Below are 12,972 nucleotides of genomic sequence, written 5' to 3'. Positions count from 1 at the left end.
TCATCATCATTGCCATGTGCGTTACATGAACTGAGTTTCACACTAAATGTAATGAGAGTCGGTTCAACTACCGGAGACAGATCCGCGCCGAAATAGATGAACATTAATTTCATGTTCAGTGCAGTGATATTTTTCAAATGCATATTTCCTATTAGATTTTTTAGTATAGCCTTTCTCAATAATAATGAAATTTAAAGCAATTGGAATAGAAAAAACTGTATTCAAGGTTTCATTAACTCAAGTCCATGATTACATTCGGATCATGTAGATATTATTTTTTTCGTTTTACATTCAAACAAGCTTGGGTATTATAAAATGTTTCTACTACACTTATTATCAATGCAATGCCAATGTACAGACAGAGTTACTTCTAGACCTCTACGCGTGTGTATATATACATAGTCGTGGTCAGATCCGGAAAACATCTGGGCTGACCGCTCGTCAACACGCTCTCAGCCTCCTTCGCGATGTATAGATACAGTAGCCTACAGTGTATTGCTGCACATGCGCCAGGCGCCCGTATCGTGTTACATAATGTTAATTGAATACATGATTAAATGCCACTCTACCTCTATGATGGCCCCTATCAAATGATCATATTCGCCAGTCGCTGATCTCTGATTTCCCTACTCGGGGCCCCGATCGTGAGATCAATATTCCTGCACACACGCATACACACTCGCCGCTTTTAACGCGCGTGGGCGTAGCTAGCTGGGGTTGGAGCACACACGTATATCGCTCTCCAACTCACGGAGATGAGAAAATTAGAGTGAAAAAATCGCCTGGATATATATGTTGCCGAAACGTGTTTCTGTTTTTGCAGGATTCCAACATACGGCATATCTGTGAAATCTGCTGCTGCTTTTCCAAGATTTCTAGACAAGATAGGGTAAGTCTCTTGTCGTATGCTGGCGAACATCTGGCCTACTTATTCCTTCCGTACGGGAATGTCGTGTTATTTTAGCAAGCGTAACGAGGTTAGTTAAACCCTGCACATCCTAACGCGTTACGTGTTTAGCCTCCAGGCTGTTTATATTGCTGATCAAGGACCGTGTCCGAGCATCGGTTTGGTCAACATGTAGGCTGAGATGTCAGTGCCGATAGCAAACACACTTGCAAGCTTAAATGATTGATAATGCCTGGGCGACATACGTTGTGTTAATATTCAGGCCATGCTGTGTCCAGTGACAGTCGAGATGCGTATTCTACCGCAGTAGTGTGGGTTACAGTCTACAGACGGAGGGTGAAGGATGAGGGAGGGGGTGGGGAGGGGTGACCTTTCATCGGGTACGGGGTTGGTGAGACACTGTTTTTAAAGCTTATGTGAAGTGAGCCTGCAATGACCAGTGGATATGCTAAAGATGCTGTTATTTATTTTTTGAGGTTTATGCTTTCGTAATAGGTACTACTGTACACATGTGGTAAATGGTTTATACTGTAAATGTGTATAAATTTGTGTTGGAGTGGATTAGGGAACATGTAAATAGCTATACTTAAAATGATAAGAAATTACGTCTGTTTTATCATCATTTATGATGAAAGGCAGAGAGATGATTTGTGCATGATTGAATTTTGGGGTAACTAGTGTGAGTGAGGTGGGGTTGGATGGGGAAAGGGATGGGGGTGGGGGTAGGGGGGATAGAACTGAAAAGAATGGGTTGAACGTTCACACATCAATAGAGTGACAGTACCTGATTTCGTACACTTTTGAAGCAGATTCACATATTTTTTTTCAAATACATCTCCAAGAAGATCGGATCTACTTTGACCTAAAAGATGTACGCAATCTGTGCTATATTTGTGTATGTGACGTCATATGCGCGGAAATTTACTGCACAGGGGATCTTTCTTTTACCATCATTTACTTCCACATTTCGCGGCAGTTGGGGGACGTGATTTCGTACACGCTACAAATGTGCTATTCTTAGTAAATAAAGCAAATATAAGTATATGTCGAATAAATTCAATATATTTCATTCAGATTTGCCAATTTTCAAAGACCAGAAATGTTTTTTGAACAAATTACGATTTTTATAAAAAACAAAAGTGTCCTTTGTTGGTGGTAACATCGACCCATTTGTGGAAAAATATCAACTATATATATTCTAGTAGCAATTATTTCATTGTATGTTTTATAAAACAATTTCAATGTTCCAGAAGGTTTTTGAGGCCAAAACAAACATATATTTTAGATCAGTTTCGAAATAATGACCTGTCCCTTCGCTAGGTGCCCTGTCAATAAGAGGGCGTGTACGTTAAAAAACGTTGTTATTTATTATATTTGAGCTTCTTTTTGATGGAAATGGTAAAATATTGTTTTATGTAAATGATCTCAAAATGATCACAAGAAAATTGGCTAGATTCTGTTTTAAATAATGCTTTAAAGTTACATTGGGTCCATTCTGCAGACGATAGCTCGACTCACTAGTTTCATTTTGAAAACGAGGTTAACCGCAGAAGGACAATAGCGGTGGTTTGCTGTTGGAGCGATTTTATGCCTCCATCGAAAGAGATCGGTTAAAAAATAAGAAAACAATATTTAGTGTACGAACTCACATCCTGTACGAAATCACGTACCCTTACTTAGTATAGGTAATAAGTTTTGTATTTATTAAAATGATAATTATGATACATTTTATATTCAGACACTTCATGTTATTACCGTTCCCTTTGTAAGTGGCATTCATTGTACCGTGAATGCTATATATAATTAAGTCATTACACTTTTTTTGTCACACTATTTGATATTTCTCCATCCCCATATACTGTTTGTATTTTGTGCGACGTGTATATGGGGGTGGGGGTATATAGTACTGTAATAGCTATTTTGTTTAATGATTTTTTTTTTAAATTATTTTGTTAAATATGTGTGCCGAGAAATAACTTTTTTTGTTGTAATTATTTTTCTGATTTTTTTACCATTTTATCATTATTTTTTTTTGCAACCCATCCACTCTTAAAATTAAGTTTTGAGATACAGATAAATGAGTCTTTGATTCATGCTTTTCTGTTGGGTTCATTTGTCCTAAAATTTCAGACTTTATATATATATACCACCTGGTGTGTATATTTTTGTACTACTTTGGAAGCGGGAAGACTGAATTAAACAAGAGTGAGAGAGCGAGATATTAGTGCTGAAAAGGGGAGGAAAGGAGAAAGATGACAGTTGTGTCTATTGTATGTATTCCTGTGTTATGCTTGGTGCCTTGTTAGCTTGGAAGATAATTTAACACAAAATATTAGTTTTGTGTATTTGAAAAAATATATAAATCAAAACCTAAAATTACAGGTTTAGCAATTCCAAAAAAATTATCTGACGAAAAAAACCAAGAAAATATCTGCAATTTTCAGATATTTTTCACCGAACTGCATTTTGGAAATTTTCATTAACGACTTCCTGAGCTCAGCTTATCAGGTATTATTGCACACCTGGGCCCTGACGTTTCCATAGTAACTACATGTTATTGCTAGTTTTGCATACATGTAATTGTATATTTCTCCACCTTGTTTTGAAATGTCAGTGGAAAATTTAACAATTTTATGACTTATGCTTGTATGAAATATTTCTAAACCTTATAAATAAAAGCATTTCAAATTTTCTCATTTTTGACATATCATTTTTGTACTTTTGTTAAATAAATCAAGGTACAATTCAAGATATTTAACTTTAAAAAAAAAAAATACTGAAAGGACATCTCTCACCATCTATTGTCATTTTCCTGAGGAATGAGGATGTTCCTCATATGCCTTTCAGAAAAAAAACTTCAATATGCAGATTTTATCTTCATCTCATACTTTTGTCCTAGTTTGGGATATATTGGCTCTTTGGTTAAAACTTGATACTGCTGTCATACTGCAGTAATAATTACAGAAGGATCTGTTTAATTCTAAGTAATGTTTTAAGTAAAATTCAGATTTACTCACTAAAGAAATATGAATAGAAGAATGGGTTGAAATGAATGAACCTTTCCAATACCAGTAAACTGTCTACCTTTTATCATAATTTACAAAAGTACATACCGTATATAACCTTATAAACACCCCATCCCTTACTGTACATATAACCTTATAAACAGCCCGTCCCTTATACATTTTTTCTGCACTGATGATCCCATCCCTCACCATAATTTTCTGACAAGTGTTCAATATGAATACTTTGGAGAATTTAAAAAGGTACTGTAGAAAAACTATTCTAACGAAAATAAGGTCCGGCATTAGGTATTTAATAAACGAACAACTGTGGTCCGACCGGTTTGACTGTTTAAACAAAAACGGACCTGGTCACCGACGATCAACCCAGTCCAGATTCGCTACACATCAGGTGTGGCTGGCAATGCTATTTATCACTAATATATTGTAATATCTGTTATCAAGTACCTGTGGGGGATTAGCTGGAACTGGACTATGTCAAATAAGTGCCAGCAATCAGCTGGTAGCCGAGTTGGTTCGAGGAGTCTGGTCAGAAGTTCGAATCCTGGTCTGGGCGTGCATTTTCCCTCTCCTATTACAGTGATGCCTGTGACCAACCCTTGTTTGAAGAACGGTGTGTCCGTTTGACAAAGAGTTATACCCGAACCTGAGTTATGAATTATAAAGGTGGTTTAGACAGCGTTATGAAATAATTACACAGAATTAGTAGTAATTGTGTTGAAATTAAATTACTGTTTTCCAAATTAAGGGGATTGTCATGATAACTAATACGGTTTTCACTTTTTTATTGAAAATTACTGAGGTGGTGTTTACGTAGGGGACAACCCTACTGTATCTTGGAAATTTGCGGCGGTATATCACGATTATACTTTGGCAAATTGATGCGGAGCGAGCCAGTAAAACAGTTATTTGCGACAGTATAATCACGATATACCGCTGCAATCCCCATTCTTACTCGTATAAGCCAAAACCACCAAAAGAAAGAACAATTTTAGAATATTTTTGAGAGTTTTCTTCACATTCTGGTTTACTCTGCCATGAATTGGTGACATCAGGAATATTCAAAGTGAGGCGGAATTACGTTGACCTTTCGGGGTCACACTATTGTCCTTGACGTCATGAAGAATCAATTTCATGACGTGTCAGGGTCAGTCGGGGTCATTAACGTCATTAACAATCTCCACCCGGGCTTCATCGAAAATGAGAAATTTGTGGATGGTACAGTATATTGTGGTTATACTCTCACAGATTATTTTGATTGACCAATCAAATGTTGTGTTACATCTCAAATGAATTAGAATTTTTGTTCATTCTATAGACAACTATTTTGTAGGAATACAATATATATTCCCTTATACATGTATATTGCAATATCTTAAAAATTATAAATGCAATACCTACCCCTACGCATCAACTAATACCTGTAATATCAAATGTGTCAGCATGTCTATGTAACAAATGCAACATCTTTTATTTACTTCTAAATTTGATTGTGATAAATGGGTATTAATGTGATATGTATTAAAAAATAATAGCTATAAGACGGGAATTGGGTTTTGTTGGGTAGGATAGGGTATGATGGGTGTGTGTCTGGGGCAGAGTCTTGTGGGGTAGGGTATGATGGGACTGTGACTTGGGCAGAGTCTTGTGGGGCAGGGTATGGTACGTGGGACTGTATCTTCGGCAGAGTCTTGTGGGGTAGGTATGATGGGACTGTGGCTGAGGCAGAGTCTTGTGGGGGAGGGTATGATGGGACTGTGACTGGGGCCGAGTCTTGTGGGGTAGGGTATGATGGGTCTGTGGCTGAGGCAGAGTCTTGTGGGGTAGGCTATGATGGGTCTGTGACTGGGGCAGAGTGTTGTGGGGTAGGGTATGATGTGACTGTGACTGGGGCAGAGTCTTGTAGGGTAGGGTATGATGGGACTGTGACTTGGGCAGAGTCTTGTGGGGCAGGGTATGGGACGTGGGACTGTATCTTCGGCAGAGTCTTGTGGGGTAGGTATGATGGGACTGTGCCTGAGGCAGAGTCTTGTGGGGTAGGGGATGGTGGGACTGTGACTGGGGCAGAGTCCTGTGGGGTAGGGTATGATGGGACTGTGAATGGGGCAGAGTCTTGTGGGGGAGGGTATGTAGGACTGTGACTAAGGCAGAGTCTTGTGGGGTAGGGTATGGTGTGACTGTGACTGGAGCAGAGTCTTGTGGGGTAGGGTATGGTGTGACTGTGACTGGAGCAGAGTCTTGTGGGGTAGGGTATGGTGTGACTGTGACTGGAGCAGAGTCTTGTGGGGTAGGGTATGGTGGGGCTGTGACTGGGGCAGAGTCTTGTGGTGTAGGGTATGATGGGACTGTGACTGGTGCAGAGTCTTGTGGGGTAGGGTATGGTGTGACTGTGACTGGAGCAGAGTCTTGTGGGGTAGGGTATGGTGGGGCGGTGACTGGGGCAGAGTCTTGTGGGGAAGGGTATGATGGGACTGTGACTGGTGCAGAGTCTTGTGGGGTAGGGTATGGTGTGACTGTGACTGGAGCAGAGTCTTGTGGGGTAGGGTATGGTGTGACTGTGACTGGGGCAGAGTCTTGTGTGGTAGGGTATGATGGGACTGTGACTTGGGCAGAGTCTTGTGGGGCAAGGTATGGTACGTGGGACTGTATCTTCGGCAGAGTCTTGTGGGGTAGGTATGATGGGACTGTGGCTGAGGCACAGTCTTGTGGGGTAGGGTATGATGGGACTGGACTAGGGCAGAGGCTTGTGGGGGAGGGGATGGTGGGGCTGTGACTGGGGCAGAGTCTTGGGGGGGAGGGGATGATGGGACTGTGACTTGGGCAGAGTCTTGTGGGGTAGGGGATGGTGGGGCTGTGACTGGGGCAGAGTCTGGTGGGGTAGGGTATGATGGGACTGTGAATGGGGCAGAGTCTTGTGGGGTAGGGTATGGAGGGACTGTGACTGGGGCAGAGTCTTGTGTGGTAGGGTATGATGGGACTGTGACTGAGGCAGAGTCTTGTGGGGTAGGGTATGGTGGCCCTGTGACTGGGGCAGAGCCTTGTGGGGTAGGGTATGATGGGACTGGACTAGGGCAGAGTCTTGTGGGGTAGGGTATGATGGGACTGTGACTGGTGCGGAGTCTTGTGGGGTAGAGTATGATGGGACTGTAACTGGAGCAGGGTAGTATGATTTGGCAGTGTTTTGGTCCTGTGGAATGGGTTATAAGGCTTTGTAGTATAACAGTGAGTATGATGACCCAGGAAGTAAAAACACTCAGAATGCACGTAATCAACCTGATCTATTTATAGCACAGCACATGTTGTCTGTACAAGATACCAAACAGGAGTTTATTTACCAAGGATGCCTAGCCAAAGGCTCTAAGTGCCTACAGTGTAATGGGTACCAGGGCATGAACTTTGGATGGAGATGTTGTTTAGCCCGACACAGGCCAAGACTTTTCCTTGTAACGGATCACAGAATATCTGACAATATACAACAGTCCTTGGAATCAGACGAAAACGTGAGGAAACAAACGGGGTGTTCAAGTTAAGAAGGCATTTTTTTTACTGATGAATCGCCCATTGATCTAAACATTGGGGATGAAGAATAAATTGATTGGGTAATTTATCAAAGCTTGGTACATGAACTTGAAGTCTGGTGGTCAATCATGATGTACGTGGCTATACAGTTCTTGGTTTGGGGAATTAGCTGTGGTAGAATAAGCCACACCCTGACGAGCACCCTTCCTGGTTGTACCGTATTTACATAAGGTTCAAAGGAATGAGTCCACTCAAGATTTGCTTCTTAAATATGCTAGCTTTATTCATGTACCCCATTTCCAAAATATGAAATATTTCTATAACATCAAATTTCATATTTTGGAAATTGTTAGGGTTACTTATCAATATAGACTCTGAGATTAGCTTTGCCATGTATAATTCATTGACATTTACTGTAGGTTTTTTAGAAGTTTTGGCGTAAGATAAATTAGATAAGCCCTTAATTGTGTTGATAGGTTTCTTACCTGTAAAGCTCTTACCATAATTGCCTACTCTACAAGTCATTTAAAGTAATTGTTCTATTGTCTCATTTCTAAGGGAGGTAATTACTTGTAAGATTATAATAATAATAATATATATAATAATAATAAATAATAAAATATTTTATTTAAGTGTCGCACATATTTTACACAACACATCACTTACATAATAAAAATACACATATGCAAAATATGCCCAGCCATATACTGACTTACGAGACACTACTTAAAATTTATGTATATTAAAACATAGAATCATGAAAAAGAACCATATATTATACTGTACATAATATAAAAATTGAATGTATGCTCAGGATCCGATGGTGGGAGAAGAGCGAGAGTGGTTGGGCCAATCCCTACCGACAAGTCGCCCCTCCCCCACCATCGGGTCCTCGATGATTGGCAATTACTAGCACATCAAATACATATAAAATACATAAATTAGATTTACTAAAATCATTAAAACTGAATTATAGTAAATGGTGAAAGCATTGTAATGTTGCCTACTAGAAGCAATAATATGTACCATATATTACGAGGTATAAAGTCAAACAATCTAAAATGGATATATCAAATTTTTAATACTATCACGTCTCCTTTTCATAAAAAGGAAAACTGACTTAGCTAGCTATGACAGGTTGTAGCAATTCTTCATTCATAAGAAAAATAAATTGTTCGTTATGTTCCATAGAAATAAATGATTGATCTAAATTACTTGCTCTTTCAAACAGAGGGACTCTAAGGTCGAAATATAAGTTACATTCACATAAAAAGTGGATTTCATTCTCAATTTTATTATCACAGAAATTGCACAGCCTGTCATTTAATGCAGTGACTGGACGTGTATATCTACCCGTCTCTATAAGTAGCGATAAGCTGCCACTTCTTAACTTGGCTAATACAGTACGGTGTGGTCTTGGCATTAAAGTTGTGACGTAATGGTCCGGTTGTAAATCTTTTTTTAGCTTTTACATCCCATGATTTACCTTTCCTGGAAGACCATAAATAAACTTTGTACAGAATACGGTCATTATCCACCGATTTTAACTTACAACACAACCTAAAAACTTCAATTCGTTGTTTGGATACACAATACATTATACACCAGGTATTATACCCCCTTAAGCATATGATGTCAGGAACTGTATCATTTGTATCATTACATGTTGTTGTTTATGTCAGATGTTAATGATGCTGATGATGATGATGATGATGAAGAGGATGGTGATGATGCTGATGATGATGATGATGATGATGAAGTGAGAGCGTTATTAACTGTTGAATGCACAATAATGATGTGGGAGTGATAATGAGTGTTGATTGCTCAATACATATACGTATATATCATTTGTAATTTATTGTAAAGTATAGTTATCCAATAAGTTGTCAAACTTAAGGAATAAAAGTTGAATTGTGTATGTGTGTGTGTATGTGTGTGTGTGTATCATATTGTATGTTGTCTCTGTATTGTTTTGTATATATGTTATGACTGATAAGTCAACCGACTTAAAGTAATAAAGAACTTGAACTTGAACTATTACATGTATGTAATCTATCTAAACAGAAATTAACCTGTGTTTACAGTTGACTCCGCCCCATAATTTAGAAACTAGCCAACAGAATTGTATGTTAGATAATGATGTCTTTTATAATAACTAATCAAATTAGTTGTATTTTATAATTATTATCTATTTTGTAAATATGTATTTGTGGTGAGTGAAAGAGAGTAGGGTGTCGAGATACAGACAGGAGCGAGAGTGGAGGTGTTGGTCTTATACACTGGACCAATGGACTTTACCAACTTTAAAGTATATCAGTGTTGATTCATATTTTTTTCTCTGTATGATTATGACAATACAATGACATTATGATGAATCGAAAATGAAAGGAAGTATATTGAATGATATTACTGTGATATCACTTTGATGATGATGATGATGATGATGATGATGCATTGTATGTAATATGATGAGATGTTGTTTCATATAAAAAATAAAGAAGTGATGATGATGATGATGATGATGATGAAAATGATGATGAGGATGATGCATGTCTGTGAGATGTGTTGGTAATGAGGCTATTGTTTATGATATCTGCTAATTTGATGAAGATGTATATATTGCACATAAAATTGAAAATATAAAACAAATTATAAAAAAACCACTTTAAAATATATATATATATATATAGAAAAAATAAAATTAACGACCGACTAAAAAACTAGCTGCTTTCACCCTTCACAGGGCTCTTCAGGTTTATTCAAAAGAGAACAACGTCGTGACGTCACAATTACATGTCATCACACTATAATAGTATATATATATATATAGGCCAGCACCAAGATATGGAAGTACTGACTTTGTAACATACTGACTTTTGGGTACATGAATAAACCTAGCATAAGACAATAATCTGGACTGGACTCATTCCTTTGAATCTTAAGTATAACTTCAATACAACCACAAAAGGTGATCGTCAGGGGGTGGCTTATTCTATCTACCCCAGTTAATTCCCCAAACCAAGAACTGTATATAGCCACACCCTGATTGACAATCCGACAGCAAGTTCACCCCGGCCTCCAAGGTACGGCGTGACACAGCAAGTTCACCCCAGCCTCCAAGGTACAGTGTGACACACCAAGTTCACCCTGGCCTCCAAGGTACAGCGTGACACCAAGTTCACCCCGGCCTCCAAGGTACAGTGTGACACACCAAGTTCACCCCGGCCTCCAAGGTACAGCGTGACACACCAAGTTCACCCTGGCCTCCAAGGTACAGCGTGACACAGCAAATTCAGTTGATCAGGTATAATATATATAATTTCAACCGGTTGGCGGTAGGAATTAGGATGTGATTATTTTCTCTTTGGTATGAGATATGCCAATAGGTGGCGCTATTGGTGGTATTTGCACATGCAAATGGGCTGGGTTGTTACCTTTACATGTCACTCAGGCGACACGGGTTACAAGAAGCACATGTGTATTTTTTATTTATTTTTTATTTTTAAAGGGGGTTTATTATATTGAGATTAATAGGTTAGGAGTTATATGTTTGTGTGCGAGATGTTCATTATTGTGTAATTGTGTTTATTGATCGTGGTGATTGTAAATAAACATCGGTCAGTGCCTATGTCGCTGGGAAATACAGTTTTTGTATTTGTGTTGTTTATCCTATTGAATAATATAGAAGAGAACAACCTTTTCATTAGAAATTGCTAGTAGTGTATATGTATTCCAATTCAGATATTTCTGACAAAAGTATCTCAGATGGCCAGTAGCTATATAGTGTATCCCCATTAAAACATTTCTGCAAAAAATTCATCTTTTAAGTTACTGGTTAAATCAGTGTTAATGAGATATTATAATGCCCAGGTGGGTTGTTGGTCAGTGTTCAGGTGAGTACTACATACTAGTACATAGGTACTGATCACTCATGTGTGGTAAGACGAGTAACAGTAATAAAGATAGTGCCGTCGCTGGGGCTCGAACCCGCCACCATTGGCTCTCCAGCCCGCCACCATTGGCTCTCCAGCCCGATGCTCTGCCGCTGAGCTGAAGGGAAATTCCCTACAGCTGATGCTTGTAAGGGAACCTAATCAATGCACATCTTTCACACATTGAGTGAGTGAACTACAGGCCAAAGTTCAGAGGTCAGTGTAACAGGAAAGGAAACATGCAAACTGGGATTCCTACTGGGGACCTCTTAACTCTAAATGAAGAATTTAACCAATTGTGCTACCTACCTTATCACTGGCAGGCCAGTTCAACTACAAAAGTAGATACTTCAGTAGAGCGTGCAGATTTAGGTTGAGCAGCTCACTAGTGGACAATCTTCAGACACAGGTAGAGCAGTTCACTAGTGGACAATCCTCAGACACAGGTAGAGCAGTACACTAGTGGACAATCTTCAGATTTAGGTAGAGCAGTACACTAGTGGACAATCTTCAGACACAGGTAGAGCAGTTTACTAGTGGACAATCTTCAGATTTAGGTAGCGCAGTTCACTAGTGGACAATCTTCAGTTACAGATAGAGCAGTTTACTAGTGGACAATCTTCAGTTTTAGGTAGAGCAGTTCACTAGTGGACAATCTTCAGTCACAGGTAGAGTAGTACACTAGTGGACAATCTTCAGTCACAGGTAGACCCAGTCGACAATCTTCAGTCACAGGTAGAGCAGTTCACTACTGGACAATCTTCAGTCACAGGTAGAGTAGTTCACTCGTGGACAATCTTCAGTCACAGGTAGAGCAGTTTACTAGTGGACAATCCTCAGTCACAGGTAGAGCAGTACACTAGTGGACAATCTTCAGTCACAGGTAGACCCAGTCGACAATCTTCAGTCACAGGTAGAGCAGCTCACTAGTGGACAATCTTCAGTCACAGGTAGACCCAGTCGACAATCTTCAGTCACAGGTAGAGCAGTTCACTAGGGGACAATCTTCAGTTAAAGGTAGAACTGTTCACTAGTGGACAATCTTCAGTCACAGGTAGAGTAGTACACTAGTGGACAATCTTCAGTCACAGGTAGAACTAGTGGACAATCTTCAGTCACAGGTAGAGTAGTACACTAGTGGACAATCTTCAGTCACAGGTAGACCCAGTCGACAATCTTCAGTCACAGGTAGAGCAGTTCACTAGGGGACAATCTTCAGTCACAGGTAGAGCAGTTCACTAGTGGACAACCTTCAGTCACAGGTAGAGCAGTTCACTAGTGGACAACCTTCAGTCACAGGTAGAGCAGTTCACTAGTGGACAACCTTCAGTCACAGGTAGAGCAGTTCACTAGTGAACAATCTTCAGTCACAGGTAGAGCAGTTCACTAGTAGACAATCTTCAGTCACAGGTAGAGCAGTTCATTAGTGGACAATCTACAAGAGCAGTTCACTAGTGAACAATCTTCAGTCACAGGTAGAGCAGTTCACTAGGGGACAATCTTCAGTTAAAGGTAGAACTGTTCACTAGTGGACAATCTTCAGGCACAGGTAGAGCAGTTCACTAGTGGACAATCCTCAGATTTAGGTAGA

General features: G+C 39.5%; 1 protein-coding gene across 2 annotated transcripts in view; it reads left to right on the top strand.

The window, feature by feature from the left end:
- The first annotated feature begins 549 nt into the window (after positions 1–549).
- Positions 550–12,972, top strand: part of LOC110460777 (diacylglycerol kinase beta-like) — a 143,876-nt gene continuing 131,453 nt past the window's right edge. For both annotated transcript variants that reach the window (XM_021513900.1, XM_021513899.1), the window contains exon 1: positions 550–889. The gene's annotated coding sequence lies outside the window, so the exon portion shown is untranslated. The remainder of the gene's footprint in view (positions 890–12,972) is intronic.

The sequence above is a fragment of the Mizuhopecten yessoensis genome, unplaced genomic scaffold (genome assembly GCF_002113885.1).
Source record: "Mizuhopecten yessoensis strain PY_sf001 unplaced genomic scaffold, ASM211388v2 scaffold10479, whole genome shotgun sequence".
NCBI classification, from domain to species: domain Eukaryota; kingdom Metazoa; phylum Mollusca; class Bivalvia; order Pectinida; family Pectinidae; genus Mizuhopecten; species Mizuhopecten yessoensis.
This window is presented reverse-complemented; position numbering and strand designations above follow the sequence as displayed.